This window comes from Globicephala melas, chromosome 10 (genome assembly GCF_963455315.2).
Source record: "Globicephala melas chromosome 10, mGloMel1.2, whole genome shotgun sequence".
Taxonomy (NCBI): Eukaryota; Metazoa; Chordata; class Mammalia; order Artiodactyla; family Delphinidae; genus Globicephala; species Globicephala melas.
The window spans coordinates 13,002,570-13,023,816 of NC_083323.1; the positions used below are offsets into that span (position 1 = coordinate 13,002,570).

General features: G+C 43.0%; 1 long non-coding RNA gene across 1 annotated transcript; it reads right to left on the minus strand.

The window, feature by feature from the left end:
• Window positions 1-1,623: 1,623 nt before the first annotated feature.
• LOC132597925 (uncharacterized) lies at window positions 1,624-20,415 on the minus strand. Its single transcript, XR_009565441.1, has 3 exons — window positions 17,656-20,415; window positions 14,665-15,585; window positions 1,624-2,632 (listed from the first exon to the last, which is right to left on the minus strand). It is a non-coding gene; the product is annotated as an uncharacterized lncRNA (long non-coding RNA).
• Between the last annotated feature and the right edge of the window lie 832 nt (window positions 20,416-21,247).

Here is a 21,247-nt window from a genome sequence, read left to right on the forward strand (position 1 = left end):
GATGATGACAATAACAATGGTGACGGTGATGGCGATGATAACAGTTACAGGAAAAATACTAACAGCAGAAAAATTAGCATTTGTGGCCAGGCCCTGTTCTAAACACTTTGAATGTATTTGCTCAGGAGGGAGAAGGAAGGAAAAGAGGAGAAATCAGAGGAAAAGAGCAAAGAAGAAGCAAGCCCACTGCTCTGAGATGTGGGTTTTCATCCCTGAGGAGCTTCGTTTTGTCCTTGTTCCTGCTCACATCCCTCCTCTAAACACACAAAGGAGAAAAAAATTAGCATGTATTGGATAAGAAGCCAGGGGCTAGACATGGTGCCGAGGACTCTTCACCACGTTACCTCACTCGCTGTTCACGATAATCATGTGTTAAAAGGGGAACCAGGGGCTTCCCTAGTGGCGCAGTGGTTGAGAGTCCGCCTGCCGATGCAGGGGACGCGGGTTCGTGCCCCGGTCCGGGAAGATCCCACATGCCGCGGAGCGGCTGGGCCCGTGAGCCATGGCCGCTGAGCCTGCGCGTCCAGAGCCTGTGCTCCGCAACGGGAGAGGCCACAACAGTGGGAGGTCCGCGTACTGCAAAAAAAATGGGGAAGCAGGACAAGACAGGTTAAATAACTTGCTCACTGCCCACAAATAGCTCAGAGACAGTAATATTTAGTTCTTTCTGATTTTAGAGCTCGTGTTCCTTCAAATTAAGTGAAAAGAGTAAAAGCTGTTCTTATCCAGATATCCAAACCCGGTGCTCATACCTGCGTCCTCTCAGAACACTGCTTCCATCCACAAGAGATCCAGGGATGCAGTGCTGTCTTTTAACTGGGAACCTGAGTGAGCCTGGAGCCTCTGGCCTGGGGCAACCCACTCTGGGCTGAAGAGGATTTGCTTTGAGAAAGGGATTTTGAAGTTAACAATGAAAGTAATCTTCTCCCTAGTAGAGTGAAAACAGCAGACCATGAAAATCTGTCAAGCGTAGAATAGTTTAAAAGAAAGAAAAATTAAAAGTGCTATCACAACCCACCTCCCCACCCCCCCCCAAAAAGGGGATATAATTCAAAACATAATGAATTATCTAAAGTAAATAGTCACAAACGACCAGTAAATCTTTTTTTCCAGCTTTATTGAGATATTATTGACATATAACATGTTTAAAGTGTACAATGTGATAATTTGATACATGTATATATTCTGAAATTATCATAAAAATGTCAGTCAACACTTCCATCCCCTCACTTAATTACCATCATTTTGTGTGGGTGATGATAACAGTTAAAATCTGGGCTTTCACAATTTTCAAGTATGTTATACAGCATTGTTAATTATAGTCACCATGCTGGATATTAGATCCCCAGAACTTATTCCTCTTATAGCTAGAAGTGTGAACACTTTGACCAACATCTCCCCATTTCCCCCACCCCCAGCCCATTGTAACCACCATCCTACTGTTCATTTCTATGAGTTAGGCTTTTTTAGATTCCACGTATAAATTAGATCATACAGTATTTGTCTTTCTCTGTCAGACTTATTTCACTTAGCATTATGCCCTCAAGGTCCATCCATGTGGTCACAACGGCAGGATTTCCTTCTTTTTTATAGATGAATAACATTCCACTATATATATATATATATATATATATATATATATATATGTATATCACAACTTTTTTATCCATCAGTGGAAACTTAGGTTGTTTCCATGTCTTGGTTATTATAAACAATGCTGAAGTGAACATGGGAAGGCAGATATCTCTGCAAGATAGTGATTTCATTTTGGATTCATACCCAAAGTGAGACTGCTGGATCATATGGTGGTTCTACTTTTAATTTTTGGAGGAATATCCATGATGTTTTTCATGCTGGCTGTACCAATTTACATTCCCATCAACAGTGCACAAGGGTTCCTTTTCTCTATCTTTATCAGGATTTGTTATTTTATGTCTTTTTGATAATAGCCATCCTAACAGGTATGAGGTGATATCTCATTGTGGTTTTGATTTGCATTTTCTGAATGATTAGTGATATTAAGCATCTTTTCATGTACCTGTTGGCCATCTGTATGTCTTCTCTGGAAAAATGTCTATTCAAGTTTCTTACCCATTTTTAAATCAGATTTTTTGATTTTTTTGCTACTGAGTTGTATGAGTTCCTAATATATTTGATTAGGGGTTAATATGCAGCAGACTTTTTTTACAAGGAGACACAGCTTTTAAGGCTCCCTGTGTATGAGTGCCTCTGTTGGGAGGGTAGCTAGTCAAGTTCACGTTAGTATGAACGGATTTACTGTCCTTTCCCAAGAGACCTTTTTGATGATTGAAGAAAATAAAAACATCCAGGCCCTGGTGCTCAAGGCCAGAAGGAAAAGGGACCACTCTATTCATATTCTATCACTGTTGGTTTCTGCCACTGCAGACATTACACTTTTTTTAGTGACATTGCACATTTATTATCTCATAGTCTCTGTGCATCAGAAGTTCCAGCATGGCTTATGGTTCCCTGCTCAGGGGTCACAAGGCTACATTCACGGTGTTAGCCAAAGCTGGGTTCTCATCGGAGGCTAGAGGTCCTCTTCCAAGATCATTCAGGTTGTTGGTAGCGTTCAGTTCATTGCAGTTGTAGGATTTCTAGTGGCTCGCTTCTTCAAAGCCAGACACAGAGAGAGAGAAAGAGAGTCTAGAGTGAACTGGTCAGCAAAATGAGCCTTACATAACATAATCGAAGGAGGTCCTATCACCTCTGACATATCCATTGGTTAGAAGCAAGTGACAGGGCCCATCCACACTGAAAGGGAAGGACTCATACAAGGGTGTAAACACCCAGGGTTGAGGATCTCAGAGACCACCCTAGAGTCTGTCTGCCATAACCACTGGGGCTGTAGAGCACAGTAATGCCAAGATGCTGGTGAGAACCTCCGCTGCTTTCTTACTTCTTCTCTCCCTATCTTGTGCCTATCACTCACTCTTTTCCTACCTTGCCCTCCCACCGACCCCGTAGACCATGCAGCTTCTGATCACACCTCGCATCTGCCTAGAAACAACACAAGAAGTCTTTGCTGCTCAGGGCTCTCCTGACAGGTCCAGGAACAGGAAAGAAGGCCTTCGAGTGCTCTGTGTGTGTCAGTGGATACACGCCGAAGACCCCGGCACCAAGGCCTGTTGTGGGAATGGAGAGGAAGGTATTAGCAGGTGATGAGAATAGGCAGGACTGTGTTTAAACCTTCTCCCCCATTTAATCTCTTATTGACCAAGAAACATCACAAGGAGGTGTCTGGGAGGAATTAACACTAATCCCTTTCCAACTCACCAGCGCTCTCCTCTGCCTGGAGGCTCCACTGGGAATCTGTCAATCACAGAGGATCCTGGGTAACCAATTAAGATGTTCTCACAGCACCTTCAGAAATGCATTAGCTCTGGTCCCACCAATACATTTCACATTAAGTAAATCACAATAAAAGTGAGATCTGGAGCACCACAAATGAATTAAAAGAGGAAAGTGAAAGTGGGGGAAGACAGGCATGGCATAGGTTTTCATTTAAATAGGAAAGGAGAGGAAATTTTTTTAAAAAAGAAAAACAAAGGGAAAGGAGAGAAGAAGAAAGGGAAAGGAACTAATTTTTCTCTTAAAATTTAATTCTGCTGCTGTAAACTGAGCCAGACAAGACCCCTAGGAACCTGCTTGGAGTCCTTAGGCCTGCTAAAAGTGAGATTCACAGTAGTAAATATATAACAAGAGCCAGGTGGTACAAGATCAGGGTTTTGCTGATTAGAAAGAAGTCTGGTCCCTGTGTCTTGGGCCCATATTGCCCAGCAAGCAGCCTGATACAGAGTAGATATTCTGGAAATGTTTGTTAAATGAACCAGTCTACTGATATTTTCTATACCAATGTTTAATCACGTTATCCCCCTCCAAAGTTCTGGTCACCCTATTTTCATTCACCCGTCCATCAATTCATCCATTTATCAGATGTTTATTGAGTGCTGCCCCATCTGTGCCAGTCACTGTGATAATATATGGTGACATATCAGTGATCCAGATAACACGTTCACTTTCCCCGCACATCCCTGTTACTGGGCAGATGTTCATAAAAGCTAGAATATGTTAAAAGTGATAAGTATTACTTCAGGACCCATAGGAGAGACATTTAACTCCAGTTTTATGGGATACAGAGAACATTTGGGAGCTAGTTACATCTAAGTTAAACTAACAAGTGAAAGTAGGCAAGGGGGCTTGGGACAAGGATATTCCATTCAGAGAGAAGAGCATCTTCAAAGCCCTGATGTCAAAGTAACACATCAGAGGAAATCAACGTGGTTCAGAATGACAAGAGCAGGGACCAGGTACAAGTTATGAAGTATGAGAAGTATAGGGTTGGGCAGAGAGAATCGGGAAGATGGCGGAAGAGTAAGACGCGGAGATCACCTTCCTCCCCACAGATACACCAGAAATACATCTACACGTGGAACAACTCCTACAGAACACCTACTGAATGCTGGCAGAAGACCTCAGACCTCCCAAAAGGCAAGAAACTCCCCACGTACCTGGGTAGGGCAAAAGAAAAAAGAATAAACAGAGACAAAAGGATAGGGACGGGACCTGCACCAGTGGGAGGGAGCTGTGAAGGAGGAAAGGTCTCCACACACTAGAAGCGCCTTCGCGGGCAGAGACTGAGGGTGGCGGAGCGGGGAAGCTTCGGGGCCGCGGAGGAGAGCACAGCAACAGGGGTGAGGAGGGCAAAGCGGGGGGATTCCCGCACAGAGGATCGGGGCCGACCGGCACTCACCAGCCCGAGAGGCTTGTCTGCTCACCCGCCGGGGCGGGCGGGGCTGCGAGCTGAGGCTCAGGCTTCGGTCCGAGCGCCGGGAGAGGACTGGGGTTGGCGGCATGAACACAGCCTGCAGGGGGTTAGTGCGCCACGGCTGGCCGGGAGGGAGTCCGGGGGAAACTCTGGACCTGCCGAAGAGGCAAGAGACTTTTTCTTCCCTCTTTGTTTCCTGGTGCGCGAGGAGAGGGGATTAAGAGCGCTGCTGCTTAAAGGAGCTCCAGACACGGGCGCGAGCCGCGGCTAAAAGCGCGGACCCCAGAGACGGGCATGAGACGCTAAGGCTGCTGCTGCCGCCACCAAGAAGCCTGTGTGCGAGCACAGGTCACTATCCACACCTCCCCTCCGGGGAGCCTGTGCAGCCCGCCACTGCCAGGGTCCCGGGATCCAGGGACAACTTCCCCAGGAGAAGGCAAGGCGCGCCTCAGGCTGGTGCAACGTCACGCCGGCCTCTGCCGCCGCAGGCCCGCCCCGGACTCCGTACCCCTCCCTCCCCCTGGCCTGAGTGAGCCAGAGCCCCCGAATCAGCGGCTCCTTTAACCCCGTCCTGTCTGAGCAAAAAACAGATGCCCTCCAGCGACCTACACGCAGAGGCGGGGCCAAATCCAAAGCTGAGCCCCTGGGAGCTGTGAGAACTAAGAAGAGAAAGGGAAATCTCTCCCAGCAGCCTCAGAACAGCGGATTAAAGCTCCACAATCAACTTGATGTACCTGCATCTGTGGAATACGTGAATAGACAACGAATCATCCCAAATTGAGGAGGTGGACTTTGAGAGCAAGATCTATGATTTTTTCCCCTTTTCCTCTTTTTGTGAGTGTGTATGTGCATGCTTCTGTGTGAGATTTTGTCTGTATAGCTTTGCATCCACCATTTGTCCTAGGACTCTATCTGTCCGTTTTTTTGTTTGTTTTTCTTTAAAGAATTTTTTTTCTTAATGATTATTTTTTATTTTAATAACTTTATTTTATTTTCTCTTACTTTATTTTATTTTCTCCCCTTTCCTCTTTCTTTCTTCCTTCCTTCTTTTCTTTCTTTCTTCTTTTTCTCCCTTTTATTCTGAGCCATGTGGATAAAAGGCTCCTGGTGCTGCAGTCAGGAGTCAGTGCTGTGCCTCTAAGGTGGCAGAGCCAACTTCAGGACACTGGTCCACAAGAGACCTCCCAGCTCCACGTAATATCAAACGGTGAAAACCTCACAGAGATCTCCATCTCAACACCAGCACCCAGCTTCACTCAACGACCAGCAAGCTACAGTGCTGGACACCCTACACCAAACAACTAGCAAGACAGGAACACAACCCCACCCATTAGCAGAGAGGCTGCCTAAAATCATAAGTCCACAGACACCCCAAAACACACCACAAGACATGGACCTGCCCACCAGAAAGACAAGATCCAGCCTCATCCACCAGAACACAGGCACTAGTCCCCTCCACCAGGAAGCCTACACAACCCACTGAAACAACTTTAGCCACTGGGGACAGACACCAAAAACAACGGGAACTATGAACCTTCAGCCTGCAAAAAGGAAACCCCAAACACAGTAAGATAAGCAAAATGAGAAGACAGAGAAACACACAGCAGATGAAGGAGCAAGATAAAAACCCACCACACCTAACAAATGAAGAGAAAATAGGCAGTCTACCTGAAAAAGAATTCAGAATAATGATAGTACAGATGATCCAAAATCTTGGAAATAGAATACTCAAAATGCAAGAAACATTTAACAAGGACCTAGAAGAACTAAAGATGAAACAAGCAACGATGAACAACACAATAAATGAAATTAAAAATACTCTAGATGGGATCAATAGCAGAATAACTGAGGCATAAGAATGGATAAGTGACCTAGAAGATAAAATAGTGAAAATTACTACTGCAGAGCAGAATAAAGAAAAAAGAATGAAAAGAACTGAGGACAGTCTCAGAGACCTATGGGACAACATTAAATGCACCAACATTCGAATTATAGGGGTTCCAGAAGAAGAAGAGAACAAGAAAGGGACTGAGAAAATATTTGTAGAGATTATAGTTGAAAACTTCCCTAATATGGGAAAGGAAATAGTTAATCAAGTCCAGGAAGCACAGAGAGTCCCATACAGGATAAATCCAAGGAGAAACACGCCAAGACACATATTAATCAAACTGTCAAAAATTAAATACAAAGAAAACATATTAAAAGGAGCAAGGGAAAAACAACAAATAACACACAAGGGAATCCCCATAAGGTTAACAGCTGATCTTCCAGCAGAAACTCTGCAAGCCAGAAGGGACTGGCAGGACATATTTAAAGTGATGAAGGAGAAAAACCTACAACCAAGATTACTCTACTCAGCAAGGATCTCATTAAGATTTGATGGAGAAATTAAAACCTTTACAGACAAGCAAAAGCTGAGAGAGTTCAGCACCACCAAACCAGCTTTACAACAAATGCTAAAGAACCTTCTCTAGGCAGGAAACACAAGAGAAGGAAAAGACCTACAATAACAAACCCAAAACAATTAAGAAAATGGGAATAGGAACATACATATCGATAATTACCTTAAATGTAAATGGATTAAATGCTCCCACCAAAAGACACAGAATGGCTGAATGGATACAAAAACAAGACCCATATATATGCTGTCTACAAGAAACCCACTTCAGACCTAGACCTAGAGACACATACAGACTGAAGGTGAAGGGATGGAAAAAGATATTCCATGCAAATGGAAACCAGAAGAAAGCTGGAGTAGCAATTCTCATATCAGACAAAATAGACTTTAAAATAAAGACTATTAGAAGAGACAAAGAAGGACACTACATAATGATCAAGGGATCGATCCAAGAAGAAGATATAACAATTGTAAATATTTATGCACCCAACATAGGAGCACCTCAATACATAAGGCAAATACTAACAGCCATAAAAGGGGAAATCGACAGTAACACATTCATAGTAGGGGACTTTAACACCCCCTTTGACCAATGGACAGATCATCCAAAATGCAAATAAATAAGGAAACACAAGCTTTAAATGATATTAAAAAAGAAGGACTTAATTGATATATATAGGACATTCCATCCAAAAACAACAGAATACACATTTTTCTCAAGTGCTCATGGAACATTCTCCAGGATAGATCATATCGTGGGTCACAAATAAAGCTTTGATAAATTTAAGAAAATTGAAATTGTATCAAGTATCTTTTCTGACCACAATGCTATGAGACTAGATATCAATTACAGGAAAAGATCTGTAAAAAATACAAACACATGGAGGCTAAACAATACACTACTTAATAACGAAGTGATCACTGAAGAAATCAAAGAGGAAATAAAAAAATACCTAGCATCAAATGACAATGGAGACACAACAACCCAAACACTATGGGATGCAGCAAAAGTAGTTCTAAGAGGGAAGTTTATAAGAATACAATCCTACCTTAAGAAACAGGAAACATCTCGAATAAACAACCTAACCTTGCACCTAAAGTAATTAGAGAGAGAAGAACAAAAAAAACCCAAAGTTAGCAGAAGGAAAGAAATCATAAAGATCAGATCAGAAATAAATGAAAAAGAAATGAAGCAAACCATAGCAAAGATCAATAAAACTAAAAGCTGTTTCTTTGAGAAGATAAACAAAATTGATACACCATTAGCCAGACTCATCAAGAAAAAAAGGGAGAAGACTCAAATCAATAGAATTAGAAATGAAGAAGTAACAACTGACACTGCAGAAATACAAAAGGTCATGAGAGATTACTACAAGCAACTATGTGCCAATAAAATGGACAACCTGGAAGAAATGGACAAATTCTTAGAAAAGCACAACCTGCCAAGACTGAATCAGGAAGAAATAGAAAATATGAACAGACCAATCACAAGCACGGAAATTGAAACTGTGATTAAAAATCTTCCAGCAAACAAAAGCCCAGGACCAGATGGCTTCACAGGTGAATTCTATCAAACATTTAGAGAAGAGCTAACACCTATCCTTCTCAAACTCTTCCAAAATATAGCAGAGGGAGGAATACTCCCAAACTCATTCTACGAGGCCACCATCACCCTGATACCAAAACCAGACAAGGATGTCACAAAGACAGAACACTACAGGTCAATATCACTGATGAACATAGATGCAAAAATCCTAAACAAAATACTAGCAAACAGAATCCAACAGCACATTAAAAGGATCATGCACCATGATCAAGTGGGGCTTATTCCAGGAATTCAAGGATTCTTCAATATATGCAAATCAATCAACGTGGTACACCATATTAACATATTGAAGGAGAAAAACCATATGATCATCTCAATAGATACAGAGAAAGCTTTACAAAATTCAACACCCATTTTTGATAAAAACCCTGCAGAAAGTAGGCATAGAGGGAACTTTCCTCAACATAATAAAAGCCATATATGACAAACCCACAGCCAACATCGTCCTCAATGATGAAAAACTGAAAGCATTTCCACTAAGATCAGGAACAAGACAAGGTTGCCCACTCTCACCACTCTTATTCAACATAGTTTTGGAAGTTTTAGCCACAGCAATCAGAAGAGAAAAGTAAATAAAGGGAATCCAAATCGGAAAAGAAGAAGTAAAGCTGTCACTGTTTGCAGATGACATGATACTCTACATAGAGAATCCTAAAGATGCTACCAGAAAACTACTTGAGCTAATCAATGAATTTGGTAAAGGCGCAGGATACAAAATTAATGCACAGAAATCTCTGGCATTCCTATACACTAATGATGAAAAATCTGAAAGTGAAATCAAGAAAACACTCCCATTTACCATTGCAACAAAAAGAATAAAATATCTAGGAATAAACCTACTTAAGGAGAAAAAAGACCTGTATGGAGAAAATTATAAGACACTGATGAAAGAAATTAAAGATGATACAAATAGATGGAGAGTTATACCATGTTCTTGGATTGGAAGAATCAACATTGTGAAAATGACTCTACTACCCAAAGCAATCTACAGATTCAATGCAATCCCTATCAAACTACAACTGGCATTTTTCACAGAAGTAGAACAAAAAATTTCACAATTTGTATCGAAACACAAAAGACCCCAAATAGCCAAAACAATCTTGAGAAAGAAAATCGGAGCTGGAGGAATCAGGTTCCCTGACTTCAGACTTATACTACAAAGCTACAGTAATCAAGAAAGAAACCCAATCCAAAACTGGGCAGAAGACCTAAATAGACATTTCTCAAAGAAGATATACAGACTGCCAACAACACATGAAAGAATGCTCAACATCATTAATCGTTAGAGAAATGCAAATCAAAACTACAATGAGATATCATCTCACACCAGTCAGAATGGCCATCATCAAAATATCTAGAAACAATAAATGCTGGAGAGGGTGTGGAGAAAAGGGAACACTCTTGCACTGCTGGTGGGAATGTGAATTGGTACAGCCACTATGGAGAACAGTATGGAGGTTCCTTAAAAAACTACAAATAGAACTACCATATGACCCAGCAATCCCACTACTGGGCATATACCCTGAGTAAACCATAATTCAAAAGGAGTCATGTACCCAAATGTTCATTGCAGCTCTATTTACAATAGCCAGGAGATGGAAACAACCTAAATGTCCATCTTTGGATGAATGGATAAAGAAGATGTGGCACATATATACAATGGAATATTACTCAGCCATAAAAAAAACGAAATTGAGCTATCTGCAATGAGGTGGATGGACCTAAAGACTGTCATACAGAGTGAAGTAAGTCAGAAAGAGAAAGACAAATACCGTATGCTAACACTTATATATGGAATTTAAGAAACAAAAAATGTCATGAAGAACCTAGGGGTAAGACAGGAATAAAGACACAGACCTACTAGAGAATGGACTTGAGGATATGGGGAGGGGGAAGGGTAAGCTGTGACAAAGTGAGAGAGTGGCATGGACATATATACACTACCAAACGTAAAATAGATAGCTAGTGGGAAGCAGCCGCATAGCACAGGGAGATCAGCCCGGTGCTTTGCGACCACCTAGAAGGGTGGGATAGGGAGTGTGGGAGGGAGCGAGACACAAGAGGGAAGAGATATGGGAACATATTTATATGTATAACTGATTCGCTTTGTTATAAAGCAGAAACTAGCACACCATTTTAAAGCAATTATTCTCCAATAAAGATTTAAAAAAAAAAAGTATAGGGAGGAATAAGCAGGGTCAGATTATGTTTCGTATTTTGTTGTAAGGGCAACAGAGGCCTCTTGGAGAGCTTTAGGTAGGAACAATGGCATAAGCCAATTTGTGTTTTAAAAGTTTTGCTCCAAGCATAGTGAATAGACTCAAGCAGGTAAAACTAAAAGTAGTAAAACTAGTTAGGAGGGGGGCTGAGACAACACAACAGTCCAGATAAAGGTGACTTGAATGTGGGTAGTAGTGGAGGTGATAGCGAAGCATGAAGAGATTTTGGAAACAAAACAAAACTGGCAGAACTTAATGGCAGCTGTGCATGAGGGGATAGTCAGGAATGACTTTCATCCTGGTATCTCTCTTGCTCAACTGGGTAGTTGGTGGCACCATTTACTGGTGGAGTAAGAAGGATCTTGGAGGGAGAAAGATGATGGGCTTAAGTTTAGAGGAGTTCTTTTATCCATGGCATATCCAAGCAGAGATGTCCAGTAGGCGTCAGGAGAGAAGTCCTGGCTAGAGGCATCAGCATATGGGTGGTGATCAAGGTCATGGAACTAGATGAGATTCTTCAGGGAGATGTGGGTCCTGCAGCCATGCCTTGCCCTACTCATTCCTTCTTCCCCAGTCAGAACCTTGACCCCCAGCCCATATCAGAGATATGAACATGGCTGAGCTCCACTAAAATGGACTTCACAGCAGCTTTGGCGGGGGGAGGGGGGAGGGGCGGGGACAGCTTCTTTAGCATTAGGTTTGGACAACAGAAAAGCCTTCTGCTGTTCTCACTGTGATTCTTAGAGCCAGAAAGATGTATTTGGAGCGCTGGCTATTTTTATACTGCCTGTATTCGCTGCAATTATTTCCTTTCAGTTTCCCTTAGTGTTTAGTAAAACTCTTTCTGAAATTACCAGCCTGTCTCAGTTGTGTTAAAGGGATAGAGGAAAAGGGAGTTTTGTCAGGCTCCGATTCAACTATTGAAAGGGTAGCTGTGGCCCTTGGGTGCTTGGCCTGGTGTCACAGGAGGAGCCAGCCAGGAAGAGACCCAAACAGAAGGTAAAACCCTGGGGAATGGAGTGGGAGCCGTGTGTACATCTGTCCCCTCTTCCCTGAAGATGGTCTTCCAACCTGATTCTCTGCTCTCACTTGTTCTGTGAGGTATGGTGGGATATTGTGAAAAGCAAAAAGATATAGAAGTCAGACAGAAATGACTTCGATCCCCAACACTGCCATTTAACAAATTGAGAGACTTGGGGCAAGTTATTTAACCATTCTGAGTCTCTGTTTTCTCATAGGTAAAATGGAAATAATAATAACCAACTCCTCAGTATTGTTAGAAAATCTCTGTAAACCTCAAGGCATGGAGTAGGAACTCGATAAATGGTGTCTGTTGTCATGATTATCCCCTGAGTAACCGTAAAGCGTGAAAACAGCTGAGGGTTAGAATTCAGAAGTCAAGAATGAACCTAAAGGAGCTGAATCAAGGGAACTAAAAGGCAAAACTGGGTCAACATTGAGGTCAAAACCAGGCAATGGATTCCAACCCATTTGGTCAGAAATAAGAGGCCTCTAGGAAACAGAAGCATAGAACAGAGAGGAGATAAGAGGCCCAAGCCTTCAGAAGATGCCAACTTGAGACCAAGTCATGCCCCAGTCCTTGCATTTTTGTATTTTTTCTGGTGGGACAGAAGCCTACCCATCAGCACAGCTCCCCCCATGATCTGAGGTTGGCTAGTGGCCAGAGGGAGCAGGTGCCTTGAACGTAAGTGGGGGATTCTGATGTCCTTTCTGGGATGATGGAGTTATTAGCCTATTCACATTGAGCCCCTTCTGCTTGCCAGTGACTCTGGGTGTAGCCTATATGCTCTATCTACATTCTCCATCTACTCTGTCTTTCAAGTCCTAAGAAACAGAGTGGGAGGAGACCTCAGCAGCGTCCCCATCTTAGCACCTTTCAAAGACTGGGTAAGTGACTACAGAGAACAACTCGTGGCCTCCAGCCCATTTCCTCCCCCTTGCTAGTTGTCTGTATTCCTCTTCCCACCTCCCACGATGGGGGGAGGTGGATGGATTTCAGTCACTTCCTAGGAATTACAGTTGCAGAGATGACAAGATGGCTAAGAAGTAGGTATTTCTGGCACAATTCACCATTTTTTTTTTGTAGATATTTATGATGCCAGAGATGAAAGGGCCCATGAAATCACAAAATCCAGGGGTTGCAAACTCAAATGTGGTCACCTCAATCCTGTGCTCTCTTGAACCTGGGAGACAAGGTACACAGGCCAGAGTGGTACGCTCTCTGAGGCATCTGCCAGCCAGCATGTGGCATTCTCCTGTGGGTTTAGGACTGATTTGTCACAAGAGAATGAGCTTCAAGACTTTTATTCAGTGGTTGGTAGATAAAAACTCATCTCTCTGCTCCTGGATATGAGTGGGGGACAAGGTAGTCCTGGGAGCTGTCAGCATCTATATTATTGACATGAGAAGTCAGCCTGAGATCAAAGACAAACTACAAAGGAGTAGAACCAAGACACCTGGGGGGAAATGGACCTGCAGCCCCATATCCATGGTGAGCCCCTAAATGAAACAAACCCTGAAACCTGCTCTCCTTCTAGTTTCTTTGATCACTGCCTGTAAACCACCTTGGGTCGACTTCCCATTGCTTGAAATACCAGAACTCCCGCTTAATTTACTACCTAGAGATTCCTACTCTTCTTCTCTCACTTTGGATCAACATGGGCTACAGAAAAGTAAATCCCCATTACCACACTCTTTTCTGGAGTGTTGACTACCCTTTTGATCTTTGGGAAATTACTTAACCTCCGCATCTCAGGTTTTCTATCAACAAAATGGGATAATAATAGACCCACCACAGAGAATGTGTTCAGACCAGCACCTAAGTGCTCACTGTACATTGGTAACTGTTATTACAAACAGTAGTAACAGCAGTGATAGTAGTCATATCAGTATTGGTATTATTACCCACAACTCTATTTCTGGGAAAATTCTTCATTCTCTTCCTTGCTCTGGGGCCTGGAGTAAGTCACTGAGGATAAGAGTTAACTTCATGTTCAATACCCTTAAGTCTGGGAAAGAGTCTGGGTCTAAGAGGGGCGGTGGGTGGCAGGGAGACCTGGCCAGGTGTCAGTCAAGTGCAGTGTGCTGGCATCTGGATGATAAGAGATGACAGCCAGACTGAGGTGTCTTATCATGAGAGAGAGGAAACAGCTGAACAGGCAAGTTCAAAGCAAAACACTCACTGTTTTGAAGTAGCCTATGCAGGCAAACTGAATTCAACCAAGTCTAAAGGTGAAGAGCCATGTCAAAATTCAGGCACAAATTAGAACAGAACTAGGGTAGGGCAGGAAGAAAGGTTCTAGGGAGTTTGCTCTCAGGCCATGTGACCTACGGTGAACTGAACTGTTTCCTCTAGACACTGTTGTCACCAAAGGAGTTGGCATGTTCACAGCTCCACCTTACAGGTCAATGGTTGTGTGGGTCATGGGGATGGGGGCAGGGGGAGCTGCATTAAAGAACCAGGGTCAGGGCGGACAAGAGCTACTGAGGATTCAGTGTCAGTTACTGTGAAGCCCCTATGGGTTCTGTGATTCTGTGAACCCTAAAAAAATAGGGGTAATCATTCCTGTTATTTTGTGCAATTGTCAACCTCCAATGGCATCCTGAATTTTTCTTATGGCAAAATACTCACCAGCCTGCCTGATGCCCTCCTGCTCAGTCCCTCCTCCTGCTACCAAGTCATTCCAGGTGGATAGAACAATTTTCCAGGGAAACCAAGAGATATCACTTTGCTTTCTTCATAACACAATTTGTCTCTGAGAATCCGCTTGTCATATCTAACTTTCCCCCTTTCTGCCAGCAGCGACAAGGGTCCCTCTCATTACATGGCTGCCAGGCTTGCTCCAGGCCAAACTGCTGCAGAATTAACATGTCATGTCCACCTCACCATGGGGACCTGCGGGGTGTCAGAGACTCAAGCAACTGAAACGCCCAAGGGAAAGAGGACCAGCTGCCTGCGTCGTTTCCCATCTTCAGTACCACGGCCAGCTCATTAAGGAGTGCGTTGGAAAGTGCTTTTAAACTTAAAGCCAGGAGGACACACGTTTGTAGGACATTTTACACCTTCCAAAGCACTTTCTCACATTCTCAGGTCTGAAGCAGGCCGTGGGGAGATGATTATTTCTCTTTTCACAGAGTTAGCTGCCATGCTGCCGAAAAAAATGCCGGAACTCTGAGTATGGGGCCCCCATCTAAGGAACGTCTCTGCTACTAACAAGTTTGTGAATCTGTGCAGTCACTTAACTTTTTCAATCTTCAGTCTTCTTAGTTCCAGAATCGAGGCAATAAAACAAATGTTAAGAGGACATGATCAGATGAACATGATTTTAAAAAGTTTTATAAATTCTAAAGTGCTGTAAACATTGATCCATTATAATGATTCCATTATGAAGCTGCAGCTCAAGCTGAAGTGACTAAGTGTAAGCGAAGGCAGGAGGGCAGCAAGTACCATGGGGCCAAACTCCTCAGGTTCCATCCAGTCTCTGCTCCTCCTCTTCTTCACTCTGTGGCCTGGGATAAGTTACTTAATTTCCTTGTGGATCCATTATTGCATCTGTAAAATGGAAAATAATAAAAGCTACCTTGAGGTTTATTTTGAGGATTAAGCAAGATAGTGCAGGCAAAGTACATACAGAGAGGCTAGAACATCATAAATGTTCAGTGAATAGTTGGTATCGACATCATCATCATTATCCACTTCTAGTTACTAAACTACAGGATCAGAATCCAGAATCCATGATTCCTGGTCCAGTGCTGCAGAAGTCTCCCATCAATTTCATGACTCTAATGACCCTGACCTCAGACCACAGAAGGTTAGAGCAAGGGGCACTGGCAACCACAGCCCACCTTTCTGTTATTATAAACAAGACAACTGGGAGGGCTTCCCTGGTGGCGCAGTGGTTGAGAGTCCGCCTGCCGATGCAGGGGACACGGGTTCGTGCCCCGGTCCGGGAAGATCCCACATGCCGCAGAGCAGCTGGGCCCGTGAGCCATGGCTGCTGAGCCTGCGCGTCCAGAGCCTGTGCCCCGCAACAGGAGAGGCCACAACGGTGAGAGGCCCGCATACCACACACACACAAAAATAATAATATTAACTACCTCCAAATGTGTAATGGTTAAATTTATGTGTCAATTTGACTGGGACACAGAGCACACAGATATTTGCTACAACATTATTCTAGGTGTTTCTATGAGGGTGTTTTGGGGGAGCTTAGACTAATTTAAGTAAATTGTCCTTCTTTAATGTGGGCCTCAATCAATCAATCGACGGCATGAATAGAACGAAAAAGGCTGACACTTCTCCAGATAAGAGAGAATTCCTCCTACCTGACTCCCTATGAGCTGGGACATTGCGTTTTCCCAGCCCTTGAGATTCAACTGAAACTGGTTCTCCTGGGTCTCCAGCTTGCTGACTGCAGGTCTCTGGACTTGTCAACCTCCATCATCACAGGAGCTGATTTCTTATAATAGATCTCTTTCAATAGATAGATAGATAGATAAAGTATATTTGTTTTATATGTGTGTGTGTGTGTGTGTGTGTGTGTATATATCCTATTGGTTCTATTTCTCTGGAGAACTCCGGCTAATACAAAATGGCAGTATGGTGATTCCTAAAAAAATTAAAAGTAGAATTACCGTATGACCGAGGAATCCCACTTCCAGGTATATATCAAAAGAAGTGAAAGCAGGGACTCAAACAGATATTCGTACCTCCTCATTCATAGCCGCATACTTCACAATAGCCAAAGGGTGGAAGCCACTCAAGGGTCCACTGATTGATGAATGGATAAACAAAATGTGGTCTATATACATACAATGGAATGTTATTCAGGCTTAAATAGGAAGGAAATTTCGGACACACGCTACAACGTGAATTAACCTTGAAGATACTATGCTAGTCACAAAAGGACAAACACTGTATGATTCCACTTATATGAGGCACCTAGAACAGTCAAATTCATAGAAAGGATAATGGTGGTTACCAAGGGCAGAAAGAAGGGGAGTGGAGAGTTGGTGTTTAATGCGTACAGGTTCAGTTTGGGAAGATAAAAAAGTCTAGAGATGAAAGGTGGCAATGATTGCACAATATTGTGAATATACTTCATGCTACAGAATTATACACTTAAAAACGGTTAGAATGGCAAATGTTATGTATACTTTATCACAATAAAAAAAAGGAAAGAAAATCACTTTTCTCATAGAGTCTCTGTGGGAAATAAATGAGTTAAGATATGTAAAATGGCACACACAGTAAGCACGATAAAAATGATATTTGTTTCACACATAAAGACCTCACATATTGATATTTTCAAAGTACATTAACACATAAAAATACTCATGAGAGAAGGTAAAATTAAAATGCAGAGTTCAAAACCATGCATTACCAGTATAATTCCAATTTTGCTTGAAATGTTTTAAAGATCTATGTATACCTATGCATAGAAGAGAAAGGATGTGATCAAGAGTAGTAAAATGTTAACCTAATTCATTCTGGGTGAAGACATTACGTGTGACATTTGTTTGCCTTGATATATTCTGATTTTCGCAATTTTGACAAAGGATTGTGTTATTTTCATAAGCTTCACCCCTAAATGATGATTTTAGGTGCTTAAGGGGAGCTTACCTGTGTCCGGTATCCTGTTGACCCTTCCTCGGTAGCTGGAGGTGACTTTCTACCTCCAGGAGGAGAGATGACCAGCGTGCCATCTCCATCTCCGTGCACTGTTTATATCCCCCAAACACTTCATCTGTGTGTCCAAGACAGATGAAGGGTCTCTGTAGTAGGGACATTCCTTGGAGCATTTGTTTCACATCCTGCCTTCAGAAGAATTTTGAGAAACCACAAAGATCTGGAGACTACAGATAGGAAACAGGAGTCAGGCAAGAAATGTGGCTCCTGTCAGACACGGGCAAACTTGGCACTTTTGTGTATGTTCCACTTTTTCGTCAGTTTCATGGACATCAGGGACCTCACCCCATGTCCTGTGTAATCAGGGCTTAGATGGACATCTCCGAGACTGTGCTAATCTCTGGGCTCTCTGCTGTCAATCACGTCTTCTCTTGCCTTCTGTATAACTGGAGGGTTTCAGAAGAAAAGCAAAACTCCAGAGAATGTCACTTCACGTCCTTCAAAATTCGGCCTCAAGTCTCATCACCTTGCTCCAGGTATCCTGTATCTAAAACATGCTGAGGCGGGAGGTAGATGGGCTCCAGGCTAGACATTTACAACTGACCTCCTGTTCACACCTCCTGGGGTGAGAAGAAGATGAGCTCCAGGCCGGACATTCATTACCAGCCCCCTGTTTACACTTCCTGAAGCAAGAGACAAACGGGCTCCAGGACTACATATTGATGACCGGACTCCTGTCTATATTTAGAGATCTGCACCTCAACATAAAACCGGCAACAGGAATAGGGTAAATAACCAGACATTGGGCATTTTTACGGCAGGGGCAGAGCGGGACTAAACCCTATTAAAGGATCAAGAGGTTACACATTTCCCATCCTTGGGACAAGGGAGACACTATGCATGTGCAAAAGCCTTCACGGGGTCAACAAGGCAGGAGATGCCAGACCATAGTAAGTCCTGCTACCTCCTCCCCGAGGCCTTTGCAGTGCGATCCATCTTAACTAAAGGGTGCGTACACGCCCAGGGGAGGTTCCAGAGGCAAATTAGCCATGGGGTCCAAACAATACGATTGGCCAAAAAGAAGACAAAGACCCGGAAGACTGCCCCCTCATAAAAGATGTAAACTTCCCAAAGGTGCGACTCTCAGAGTTCGCCCATGCGTCTTTCCGCATGTACTTTTCTCTTCCAATAAACTTTTTACTTTTGTCTTTACCTTCTGCCTCCTTGCCTGAATTTTTTTCCTGACAAGGCAGGTGAGAACCAGGGACCCAGGCCCTAGCTGCTGGCCCCTGTGGTCCAGTGGTTAGGACTCCCGGTCCTGGACCTAAGATCTCGCTTCCTGCTACTTCTCACTGCTGCCTGCATCCGAAACCAATACCAGCTACAGCTCTCCACCATCCTAAGCTGGGAATGTTCACGCCATGCTTGTGCTTTTCTCTCTGCCCAGATGTATTCTTCCTAGTCTTCTGCATTTGTCAAAATACTTGCCATTTTTCAAGGCCCAAAGTGGACTGTCGTCTTTGGGCGGCCTTTCCCAACTCTCCAGGCAGAGTGGAGCTCTGCATCCTCTGAGTCGCCCGGGCAGTTGGCAACCACTCAAATGATTCTCTCGTGTTGTATCTCCCTAGACAACTAGAATGTGAGCCTCCTGAGAGCAGGGATGGTACTCAGCTTTGTAGCAGGAGCTCAATGAATCCAGATCTGATATTAAAGTATTCTGTTCAGCTTCCCCTCAGCTGTGACATATCCGTAATGGTATCCACAAGCTCAGACGTTAAATGGAGACCATTCTTGTCACTTTGCTTGGTTGGCAGGAGAATGTGAAGCTCCAATAAGTTACTGATATTCTCCTATTCAGAGAGTTTCAAAATGATCCCAAAGGATCATGATAATAACCATGAACTTGCCTGATTCCAACAGAAGTGAGCTGGGCCCCAAACAGTGCTGTGAGCACAGCTTTGCTTTACACTGCTAGAAATGAAATCTTTTCAACTGCATTCACCTGAGTAATTGAATCGTTCGTTGCTTGGGAGAGGAACAATTGAGTATTCAACTGTTGGAAGAGGAACAACTGAGTGGTCTCCATTGTTTGGGAGAGGACTGATTGAATGTGCCATTGCTTGAGAGAGGAACAATTGAGCATGAAACTATTTGGAAGAGAAATAATTAGGCATTCCATTGTATAGGAGAGGAACAACTTAATATCCCATTCCTTGGGAGAACATTTTAAGACAGACTTTCACCAATTTAGGATGCTGTTCTACCTAAAAATGTTACTTTCCAAGTCATTTATTTGTTTGGAAGAGAGAGCACTTTTACCCAGAGAAACAATGTTTGTAATGATTTATAGATTTGTAGGTTTCTAGAGTAGCACCTTCATCCCCTCAACATCTATTAACTTTCCATTATATTTGAAGTAGAGCGCTGGCTTCAATTTCACTTTCACCACACCACTTCTGATAGTGCATCAGTATGGAAATGCATACTTAAATTCAGCCCTGGATGGCGAGAGTTTGCATTCCCTGCCTTCTCTGCAAACATGTGACCTCTTCTTTCACTGTCCCTGTCATTTCATTCCTTCACAGGTAGAACGGACTAGATGGCCCAGGCTGGTCACTCTCTCAATCACTCTATGTAAATTGAAATCAGTTCTGTGTATTTGCAATAAAGGAAAGCAACTCTCTAGGCCATTCACTCCTCACGATGTCCTGAATGTCCAAAAGTCAGTGTTACACCTCAGGTTACTAGAGTTCCGTTGCTTTATATTTCTTATCTTCCAAGAGCGAGTGACAGTGAGTTGTACCACCTGCTAAGCCATTGGGACAAGATTTCTCTTTTTTTTTTTCTCTAGTTTTTTTTTTTAAGTATAGTTGATTTATAATGTTGTGCAATTTCTGCTGTACAGCAAAGTGACTCAGCTGAATTCAACCCAGACGTATGGAGTCGCTGCCCCAAGGGTGGGTGGGGCCTGGGAAGCGCCTCTTAATGATCTCCCCAGATGCCCCTTGTGCACACTAATGTGTGGCTCAGGTGATGACTGTGCTATAATGACAGGAAGCACAGCAGGAGACTTAAATGTGAGGAAATGGTGCATCAAATATCCATTCTTAACAAGTTCCTCCTGTAATTAAAGAGAGAGAGAGAGAGAGTGAATGTCTGTACAGAACACTTTTTACATCAAGATCTGACACACATACCCATAAACATACACACTTAATCAAAACAAAATTTTCTGGAAATAATACTTACAAAAACTTCCTGACACAACTTGAATTCTTTCTTTTTAGTATATTTTTTAAGAATCCAGTCACATTCAAGTAAATTGGTTTTTTCCACCCACCAATGGATTGCAAAAAGCATTGGTGTGGAAGAATTGGTGTGGCGGTGACAGTGGAAATAAAGGTACACAAGAATCAAAGCTTGGGCAATGACAGCAAGTGACTAGTATTGATCGGAAAGAAGCTATAATAGAACATCCTTTCCTCCTCTTGTCTCAGCGATGATTGTCTAGTCCCTTTCGTGAAATGGATTTATGAATCCCCTAAGATAACCGACAATCTTGGGGAAAATGAATTGAGAACAAGAA